This window comes from Peromyscus leucopus, chromosome 17 (assembly GCF_004664715.2).
Source record: "Peromyscus leucopus breed LL Stock chromosome 17, UCI_PerLeu_2.1, whole genome shotgun sequence".
NCBI classification, from domain to species: domain Eukaryota; kingdom Metazoa; phylum Chordata; class Mammalia; order Rodentia; family Cricetidae; genus Peromyscus; species Peromyscus leucopus.
In genome coordinates this window covers 948,446-960,000 of record NC_051077.1, presented here as the reverse complement: position 1 = coordinate 960,000, position 11,555 = coordinate 948,446, and positions in this window count along the sequence as shown.

Below are 11,555 nucleotides of genomic sequence, written 5' to 3'. Positions count from 1 at the left end.
TGCAGGTCTTGTAGGACTTACAGCTCAGGAGGTCACCTCTCATAAAGACAGTTGCCCCTCTTGTATCCGTGAGCTCTGCCTCTGTGGATTCAATTCAATGAGTTCAATTCAAATCAGATTGAAAACATTTGATTTTTCTCTTGTATTCCATAGAGTAAATGGCTTTTGTTTTCTAAAAAAACCACAGATATGACATGCTTAAGGTTTATGAACACATTGATATGATTTTGTAGTTAAGGCAGAAATCTGTGGTGCCCTAATACGAACCATTCCTGTGCAAAGAATGTCTGTGGCTCATGCTGGTGTGTGAACGCATGGACAATTGCAGCTGTGATATGTGTGATGTTATTGTCTGTGAGCACTGCAATCTCACCCGCAGATGAATCTCGGATTATTACCGCTTGTCCTCTTAGGTTTTTTTTCCTTAGGATTTATTTTGGTACATAATTAAATATTGTTTTACACACACACACACACACACACACACACACACACACACAGACGTATTTAAAAAGAAACCTGCCTCTGTTCTGAGCACACAGTTACTTTCCTATGCCGTTGCTTCTTAAAGACACAGGATGGCAATTGTGCTCAGTGCTTACATCATAACAGGTGTGTCAGTAACTTACAGATAGTTGTTGGTATAATGTGCAGAGGCTACATGCAAGACTGTGCCATTTCAGGTGCCCACTTGAGTGCCCCCGTGTTTAGGCAGCTGCAGGGTCTGGAAAGGCTGTGAACCTGGCCCCTGTGGATCTTGAGGGATGACTTCCTAGTGCCTCTCATCAGCATCCACTAGATCTGGGAGAACAAAGTCCACCAGTCTATACCAGACACGCTACCCAGGTTCCTGAATGCCCCTCTTCCAATACCTGCTGACAAATGACAGGTCAAGGATGTTGGATGCGGCTCTGGCCACGTTCCTATTTGCAGGGCAGGCAGCTCCGCCCCTTGGCTTTGAGGCCTTAGTGAAGCTCAAGGCAACATCAAGTAGCCACAGTTTGGACTTACCCACATGCTTTGCAAGTAAAGGAGTCCTGGCACACACACTTCCTGCTGCTCACTCAGTCCTGAGGGTCTGTTTTGTACGGAAGCTTGCTTTTCTCTTGGAAGGCCCTATAAAGGCCAGGTTTATTAATGGTACATCCCAATCCCCTGCCATCCATTTGGCATCCCCCAGGAATTCCCCTCTGCCCACACAGAGGCCTGAACAATTCTCTTGGCCTGCTCCTAGCAACCGATGCCCATGAGTTTGTGGAAAAGCAAGTCGATACAGGAATGGATGTACTGTCTTCTCCAAAGGTGCTCAGGCTGGTGATTTTCCACGTGGAAGTTCATGATCGATTTTCACTCTGACCAGAAATAAAAGCATTCCCCACCTCTACAGAAAAGTGTGTGTCTGTCTCCATTGACACACAGAACGAGAGGTGAGCTCTCTTCTTCGGTGAGCCCAGAGCAAGAGCTTTGGAGAGAGAGGAAGTGAAACACCCCCCGTTTGGAAACAGGAACACAGGAGTGTTTGGGGGTAGATGTGTTTGTGAGCACACTTGCCTGTAGAGGCCAGATAACCACCACAAGTGTCGTTTCTCGGGTGTGCTTTTATGAGACAGGGTCTCTCATTGGCCTGAAACTCATCAAGCAGGCTGGGCTGGGTGGCTAGGGAGCCACAGGCGCCTGCCAGTCTCTCTGTCTCCCCAGTGCTGGGGTTACTAACACTCACTATCATGCCCGACTTTTTTAAAATGTGGGTTCTGGGGATCAGACTCAGAACTTCATTCTTGCAAGGCAAGTGCCTTCCCAACTGAGCCATCAGCCCCCAGGAGCATGCTTCATGACATAAGAAATCTACAGTGGGTTGATGCAAAGCCAATGCATTGGCTAAGTGGCCAATACTAAGCCAGAGTCCCAGAAGGCCCTAGATGGTCTCCTATGCAGCCACAAGCCCCTCCTTTCCGGTTAAGCACCCCCTAACTTTGTGTCAGCCACCCCCATTCAGTCTTATGTACCTTCCCACTCTGTTCTTACTCCTATGGCCCATCTGTTTACAGCATGGCCATTCCCAAGACCACATGAGGCTGAGTCATGATGGCACATGGCAGGAACCCCATCCTTTATATGGCTGGATGGAAAGGTCTGATTGGATTCAGGTCCAGTTCCCCCAGCAATGTTACCCGTGCCACTGTGCACACATGAAGTGGTTTGTCACCTTTTGTAATGACAACTTTTATTAAATGTGCTCTTTAACAGCTTCACACATGCGTATAGGGTGTCCTGGCTGCTCTCACCTCACCCCCACTTATCTATTTATTATTATTATCTATTATTAAATATCTTATCTATTTACCTCTCCTGTTTCTCACATTCATGTTTTCTTTTTGCTGTGCTTTGTGAGCCATTCAGTTAAGTATTGGCCTGTGTGATCGACTTCAACTCTGGGCATGCAACTGAAGACATGATGATCCCCCTTCCCAGTATCCATCAGTAGCCGGTGTCTAACGCCTTCCTCTGAAGGTTCCTCTGGAATTGGAAAGTTCTTTCTAATTAATTTACTAGTTAGGATCTTTGGAGAGTGACTCTTCTCCTCATCAAATATTCTGGCACTTGCCATGGCATGTTGAGGTTGAACAAAGAAAAAACGTGCCCTACTCCTTCCTCTTGCCGCCAATCCAGTACGGTGGACTCATTTCTCACAGGTGCCCCCTCCAGCCATCGATGCTTAGGCTACGGTAAAGATCCTGCCAAATTGCCAAGGTCAATATATACATCAGCTGTCTGGAGGCAGGGTTACCAAGAACAGAAGTGGTGTCTGGGCTGCTTTCTCTGTAAACACCAACTTGACATTTCCAGGGACCTGCCCAGCCAGCTGTGTGGAATAGCAGCATTACACTGGCCCAAGGCTGGCTGGGCCACTAAAGGAAGGTGGTCTTTCTGGGCCTGCTTATAGCAAGGAGACACTGCACAGGCCTCTGCCTGGGAGAGCAGCTCGCCCAGGCCCAACCTAGCACATTCATGCCATCGCCCTCCATTTGGGCACTGGGGGATCTGGAGGTGGTTAGATTCTAGGCACCCTCTAGGTTGCAGCTGCTGCTGTGTTGGCAGCAATAGAAGCCGCCCTCCAACTTGAAGGACACCTTTAGGACCTTCAAGAAGCGCAGGGCTGAGAATGTCCTCAGGTTGATGGCTTCCTTCTGTGTCTCCATGGGGTAGGAAGAGGGGAGGGGACATTACTATAGCCCCAGTGACCCCTGTCTGGCTGTCCCTATGGTGTCTGCTTCCTAAGGCAGACACTGAGGACCAACATTGCCTCCCCCATGCCCGACGTGTGGCTCTGTGCATGGCACACAGACGGTAGCACACGGCTCAGCTTCCACCTCCGGCTCAGCAAATTATAGCATGCAGGAAAGCAAGTCATTGGCAGCTCTTCCCACCTGGCCGGTTTTGGGCTTCATGAGTTCCATGCTTCCCCCACGCTGTGTGTGATACGGGGCTTCCAGAGAACACCCAGACTGTGACCCAAAGAGCCACTTGTGTGGCAACAGTCACCTCCACATCCTTTCGTTAATGACTCTGAGTGAAGAGGCCAGATCTTGGGTCTCTCAGTAGCCAAGATTCCTATGGGTAGCTCATGTTTAACACATGCAGAGAGAGAGAGAGAAGAGCTATACCCCTCGATCCAGGTGTCGGCCTGCATCTTCCAGCACCTGCTGGATCCACAACGTGGACACACTGACTTCCACAACTGCAGGCTGACATTTAGCTTGCTCGCCCCTCCTTTCTTCCAGTTGGGAGAAGGCGACATCTCCCTGTACATGAAGCATCCTAGCCACCAGCCTTCTAGTAGAAGTGATGTCCTCTGTACCAATGCAGCTCTAGTGGGTTCCTGTGCCACCTGCTGACTAGGGAACAAAGAGGCAGGGCTCCCACTAGTCTGTCGGACAGGAGGTTGACCAGGGAGGTCAGACCCCTTTGATCTGGGTCCCCATTCTTGTTGTTAAAAGAATGTATGCATTGATACAACAGGTCAGCAAGCGAAGCATCCATCGAGAAGAGGACATTTTGAGAAAACCAACACCTATCCGTGAGGAGACAATGTGGAGTGTCTCACCTGGAGGACCATACTGAGGTGCTTGGGATAATGATGTAGGGTGCTTAGTGAGCAGCCCACAGCAAAAGATGTTCCATAACTGTATCTCAATGCTGGAGCTGGAACTACACATGACTCAGGGCTTAGATCAGAGTCACTGTGGCACAGAACCAGGCTGACAGCCTCTGAGGGGAGCTGGGTGAGAGAGGAGGGCTCTTCACAGTCCAAAGGGAGGATGTACAGGAGAGGGGGGAGGACCGGGAGGGCCAGGCACACAGCCTCGGGTCCGACACTCCTGTTGCACTCCAGCCGTGGTTTATGGAGTACTCCTGGTTTCGTCTGACTCCATTAAGCACTTCCATTTCCCTAAAAGACAGATTAATCTATTTTACTAGGTTGATAATTGGAGAGTATTAAACCTAAACACCACTTTAAAAGTCACTGAGAGACTTCCAGCTGCTTCTCTCAGGAAGTGCAGTGTGCTGGCTAGCCCGGAGTCCCAGGAGCCAGCCAAGGACACGGCACTGCCCAGGCTGGGGCGCATCAGCCTCGTCCCAGTGGCCAACTCTAACTCTATGTGGATGAGATAGAAAATAGAGCTCGCGGCCACAAGCAGAAAGGCCCAGCAGTGAACTGGATGCCCGCGACACCTGACAAGGGTCTTGTCTCTCACGGTGTCTTCCTTGTGTCCTTGGCTCTACTGTTCCCTCTCCCATCCACCCTCAGAGGCTCTGGTTACTCTCCACCTGCAAAACATTCCACCGAGCCTAGGAGACGCCATCAATTCCCTTCCACATCTCCCTCAGGAGCCCCACCTTCCTGGGGAGTCCCCCCTCCCTCTCTGTCTCTGGCCAGGTCACAGATCATTCATCCATTACTCAGGTCTACAGAGTAGGGTGTTCAAACAGGCTGAGGTAACAAACGGTAGCTGGATCCTTATGGTGCTTATGTGGATCCTTCCTCTCTAGAGCACTGAGGACAGAGGCCACCCTGAGTCCTCATCACCAACTGTAACATCGAGTTGACTAGTTACTTCCCCTCTTTGGTGTAAAAAAATGGCTGATAAAAGCAACTTAAAGAAAATGGTTAATCCTGGCATACAGTTTGAAGAGATACAGTCCATGGTGGAGGGGATGGCGGGCAGAAGGAATCCGAGGCAGCTGGTTACATTGTGTCCACAGTCAGGAAAAAGAGATGGGGGAAAGTTGGTCCTCAGTCCATTTCCCACTGTTGCTCCTTATTCAAGGGATGTGCTCATGTCTGCTGGTGTGCAATGATCCACTCTACAAAGTTTCCTAATTATCACCCATCTTGTTTGGAGACAGACTGAGCTCAATTCCAGTCTCTGCTACTATGAAAATACCTGTTAGCCCCATGCACATGCAGACAACACTACATGAACTCTGGGTTTTTTTTTTTTAAAGAGAAAACACTAAGTTGGGAGGGGAAAGTTTGTGGTGGGGGGAGGGGGACAAGGTAAGAACAGGAAGTGAAGGGCTCCAAACACATTATATCCATGTGTGACTATGAAATAAAACAGGGTTTTAAATAGCCGCAAGCAACATTCCCAGACATAAGTTTTTTCACTTTTCCCCCCTTTTATTGAAAATAGATTCTTTTCTCATTCAATATATCCTGATTACAGTTTCTCCTTCCTCTATTCCTACCAATTCCTCCCTAAATCCCCTCCAGATCCATTCCCTTTCTGTCTCTCATTAAAAAAGAAAAGGCTTCTTTTTAAATTTTATTTATTTTTATTTCATGTGCATTGGTGTTTTGCCTACCGCCATATGGGTGCTGGGAATTGAACCCTGGTCCTCCAAAAGAGTAGTCGATACTCTTAAACACTGAGCCATCTCTCCAGCCCCAAGAACAGGCTTCTAAGATAAAAAAATCAAACATGACATAATAATAAAATATAATAAATAAAAATATAATAAAATGAAGCAAAAACTATCATATTGAAGTTGGACATAGCAACCCAACAGGAGAAAAAGAGTTCGAAGAACAGGACCAAGAGTCAGAGACACATTTAATTAATGTAACTTTTAAGTGAGTAAAATATAACCACCTATGTGGGGCTGGAGAGATGGCTCATTGGCTAAGAGCACTGACTGTTCTTCCAGAGGAACCAGGTTTAATTCCCAGCACTCACAGGGCAGCTAACAACTATCTTTAACTCCAAGATCTAACACCCTCACTTAGAAATACGTGTAGGCAAAACACCAATGCAAATAAAGTAAAAATAAATTATTTTTAAAAAGGCTAAAAAAAAAAAAAAAGAAGGAAAGAAAGAAAAGACACCTGCTGATGCTGGTTACCTCCTCAGGTACACAGGAAAATGTCAATAACAATGCCTTAGATTTTTATATCAATTACCAAAATAAGATAATCAAAGAATAAAAACAGTAAGTTACAGGAAAATATGTGATTTCTGATGTCTGACTATATAAGAAATCTCAAAGTATTCAGGGCCACTGAATAAATGTTAATGTAAAATAGAGAACAATTTTCACATTCACTAAGAAATTTTTACTTTCTTAGGTTAAGGCATGAAAGGAACAAAATTACAATTCATGTAAATTCAGAAAACACCTAGAGTAGATGTATCATGAAGGTATGGTAATAAAGGTATGGTAATAAACGTGTGTGAAAAGCTTGGGCAACCCAAGAACTGTAAAACTGCAGGAATTGGACCGAAGGGATTCCCCAGTTGTTAAGGGGATAGGCTGTTCTTGCAGAGGACTCAGATTTGATGCTTGGCACCCACATTGAGGCACACAACTGTGTTTAACTCCAATTCCAGTGCACTCAGCACCCTCTTAGGGCCTCCATGGGCACCTGCATGCACACAGTGCACATAAATTCACACAGGCACACACATGTACACATAAAAGACCTTTTAAAAAACCTAACAGGATAGGAGAGATAGATGGATAATGGGATAGAGGAGGTACAGGTGCTCCTCTGCTGAGAACACTTGGCTTTGTCATCAACCAGAGAAAAGTATACGATATGTCACGAGGTACAACTGTGACTATTCAAGCCTTGCAGTGAAGAGGAGTGAAGAGAGGGGCATTCTCACACACAATTGGGATGGATCTCTTTGGAAGCCATTCAGCAGTGTATGGGACACTCTCTGCTGTTCAGTACCTGAGGATCATCACTCCTGTGGGTAGAAATCTGTATGGGAATGATGTAAAAGATAAGTAAAAAGTGTGTAGAAAACATCCACTCAGATGCTGTATGTGACTTCAAAATAAATCCTAAAAGCAGTGATACCTAACTGCAGGGAAATGAAGACGAGCAAGTGTCCTGTGCATCTGCAGAACAGGGCACAACCATTAGATGAGGTCCCTACAGTGGCTGGAAGCGCATCCCTCACAGGCAGATCCAGGGTGGCAGGTGGCAAGGAGAACCCCCAAATCTACCTGCCTTGCTCAGAAAGCTCCCACAGTTAAGTGGGTGCAAGTGTGGGTACAGATATTTAATTCCTGGAGAGCGTCCGACCCTTGAACTATGATCCTTAAACTCCAAGGCTGGAGAAGTGCTTCTGGGTTCAGGACCTTGGAGAACTCCAGTGCGGTGGTAAGAGGGTTGAGGGTGGCAGACTCCAGTGGGAGGCCATTACCTCCCAGCGAGAGAAGCTTGCTGTGGGCTCACTGTAGATGCACAAGACCCAGGCCTTCTTCCCGAGCAGGTGGGAGGGGCTGAAGTGGGAGGGAGCATTTACTGATCCGGTCTTGAACCTGGTGTGGTACAGGGTTCAGGCAACGTTAGAGCTCCCTGAGGAGAGAAGGAAAAATGAGACGAAATGATGTCACCTCACTCAGGGGTTAGGCTGAAGGGACAGTGGTGGGAAACCAGAGTGAGCATGCCACTTTGCGGCTGTCCTTGGCTTTGGGCAGTGTGTTCTGTGGACTTTGTCACGCAACCAAGTTTATAAGCATTTGAGGGAGTTCTAAGAGTCAGCAAAGCTGTGCCAACCCCCAGACACTCAATGCCATGCCCTGCGCTGACCATTGCAGTGCCCTGTGCTGACACCATGCCCTGTGCTGACCCCATGCCCTGTGCTGACCCCATGCCCTGTGCTGACCCCATGCCCTGCGCTGACCCCATGCCCTGTGCTGACCCCATGCCCTGCGCTGACCCCATGCCCTGCGCTGACCCCATCCCTGCGCTGACCCCATCCCTGCGCTGACCCCATGCCCTGTGCTGATCCCATCCCTGTGCTGACCCCATGCCCTGCACTGACCCCATCCCTGCACTGACCCCATGCCCTGTGCTGACCCCATGCCTGTGCTGACCCCATGCCCTGTGCTGACCCCATCCCTGCACTGACCCCATGCCTGTGCTGACCCCATGTCCTGTGCTGACCCCATGCCTGTGCTGACCCCATGTCCTGTGCTGACCCCATGCCCTGTGCTGACCCCATCCCTGCACTGACCCCATGCCCTGTGCTGACCCCATGCCCTGCACTGACCCCATGCCCATGCTGACCCCATGCCCTGCACTGACCCCATGCCCTGTGCTGACCCCATGCCATGCGCTGACCCCATCCCTGTGCTGACCCCATGCCCTGCACTGACCCCATCCCTGCACTGACCCCATGCCCTGCGCTGACCCTATGCCCTGTGCTGACCCCATGCCCTGCACTGACCCCATGCCCTGCGCTGACCCCATGCCCTGCACTGACCCCATGCCCTGCACTGACCCCATCCCTGCACTGACCCCATGCCCTGCGCTGACCCCATGCCCTGTGCTGACCCCATGCCCTGCGCTGACCCCATGCCCTGTGCTGACCCCATGCCCTGTGCTGACCCCATGCCCTGTGCTGACCCCATGCCCTGCGCTGACCCCATTCATGCAGTAACTTCCTGCACGTCGTCCTGTTTGTCCATCTTGTGAAACCTCATCTTGATTCCATGTAGTGAGTCACCAAGTGTGACTTCTGGGGTGAAGGCAGCCTCACAGAGGGATCTGGGAGATGCATCCCAGTGCAACACCTGTTGGGGTACCTTGTGGTTGGTGTGGATTCCTGCGGCAGTCTTGACCACACAGAAGTAAGTAGCACAAGCCCTCAACATCAGGCTCTGCCATCTCCCTTCAGGAAGTCACATGACTTTGGTCTGAATGTAAAGGAAGATTGATTTACATGGAATTCATTTTGCAAATAACCATCCATTCATATACAATGTGTTGAGAAAGTGATTTGCCCTTTTAAGATTCTTTCTTTCTTTCTTTCTTTCTTTCTTTCTTTCTTTCTTTCTTTCTTTCTTTCTTTCTTTCTTTCTTTCTTTCTTTCAAAGTAACCTTGTTAAATATGTTTTATTTAATGTTGCTACCTATTAGTGTGGCTTAGCACTATATCAAATTCTATTTGAAGGACATACATAAAGTATTATGTTCTTTCTAAGTAAAAGGGAATAGCTAATAAACACTTGCCTAGATTGAAAGACTGAATTCTAATACTTGAAGGGTAGGGTGATAATTTGGTTGGAGAAGTGATTGCCTTGCAACCACGAGGCCCTGAGTCTTGCTGGGAAGCCAGTCTATTCTAGTCAGTGAATCCTAAGCCAACTGGAGATATCTTAAACAAAACAAACAAACAAACAAACAAAAACTACAACATGGAGGGCACCTGAGAACTGACCTGAGGCTGGCCTCTGGCCTCCATACAGACCTGCACACACAAAGATTTAAAAGCCTCTGATTTTTTTCCCTTCTGGAAAATACCTCGGCTATGTTCTATGAAATACTAGCTATCACATGCCATAAGGTATAAAAGAAGGTGACAAGGTCATATTTTCAGTTTCATAATGACTGGAGCTTCTTCTATGTAGTCAGAAACTATAGGAGCCAGGCTCAGAGAAAAGACGACAACACTAGACCCACCTGCCTTTCTGAGAGTGAGAAAGACTACTTGAAGATCAAGGCACACAGACCTACAGCAGGCAGACAGATGCTGACCCCTCCCCAACTTCCCTACCCCACCCTCTGCCCACCCCACCCCACCACAGGTGCGGAACAGATCCCAGAAATCCCAGATGAGGGGTCCTTACCTTGCTACCATGTCTGACTCTTGAACTATGGAACCCCAAATTAAAGAAGGACCAAATTAGATTTATTCTAAAATGTAAATTTCAGTGAATATTTAAAAAATCAGTTAATATAATTCACTATTCACTATAGTTTTTGTTTGTTTTTTTCAAGACAGGGTTTCTCTGTGTAGCTTTGTGCCTTTCCTGGAACTCACTCTGTAGCCCAGGCTGGCCTCAAACTCACAGAGATCCGCCTGGCTCTGCCTCCCGAGTGCTGGCATTAAAGGTGTGCACCACCACCACCCAGCCATAATTCACTATAGTTTTAAATTAGATCAGAAAGCCAGATTGTCTCACTGGTGTGGAAAAAAAAGTCGATATAAACTTTTATATCGTTTTAGTTTAAGGTTATTAGTCTATTTGAATGGAAGAATTTTTATTTAAACCGAACTTAAAAAAAAATCTTAAAACAAATATTTTACCAAATCACAGAGTCTAAACATCTCCTTTACAGAGGAACAAAGGGGCAGGGGGGAGGTGGCTGAGCCAGGATGTGCCACAGAAGCATGAGGACTTGAAGCCAGGCTCCCAGAGCTCATGTAAAAGCCAGGAGCAGCATTAACTTCCTATCCTCCTAACATGGGAGAAGTGGACAGGAGGATCGCTCCGGGTCACCGGAGGGTCAGGCTGGCTGACTCTGTGAGCTCCAGGTTCAGTGGGAGACTCTGTCTCAGAGGGTAAGGTGGAAAGAGATTGATGATGACACCCAACATGGACCCCTTGCCTGTGTTCACACACACACACACACACACACACACACACACACACACACACACACACACCTTGGACCCCTTTCCTGTGTACACACACACACACACACACCATGGACCCCTTGCCTGGATACACACACACACACACCTTTGATCCCTTGCTTGTTTACACACACACACACACACACACACACACACACACACACACACACACCCCTCACATACCTGTGTGCACACACATAGGAATATGCACACAAGAGTAGATTAAAGAAAGACCCCACCCTTGTACAATGTTAGTGGCTCTAGCCTGGGAGTAAGATGAGGTTTGCTGAGGAACATGAAGGAATTTGAAAAAGAAGACATAAGACTAATGGTATCCCACAGTATCTCCAAGGAAATCTCCTCATATGTTCAAAATATGAGGACTGGTAAGAGCGTTGAACAAAATCAGAGTGTTTTATTTCTTTGCCCAAGCAACAATTTAAACAACAATTTTTCAAAAAAAAAAAAAAATAGAGTTTTGTATACACATAGTATTGACAAAAAGAACAAAGGATGCAGAATGCTCGGAGGAAATCTAACTAAATCTCTACAAGGCAACATTACAAGATTTTGTATGAAGAAAGTTGAAACTCTCTTAAGCGGATGGGGAGATGTGCC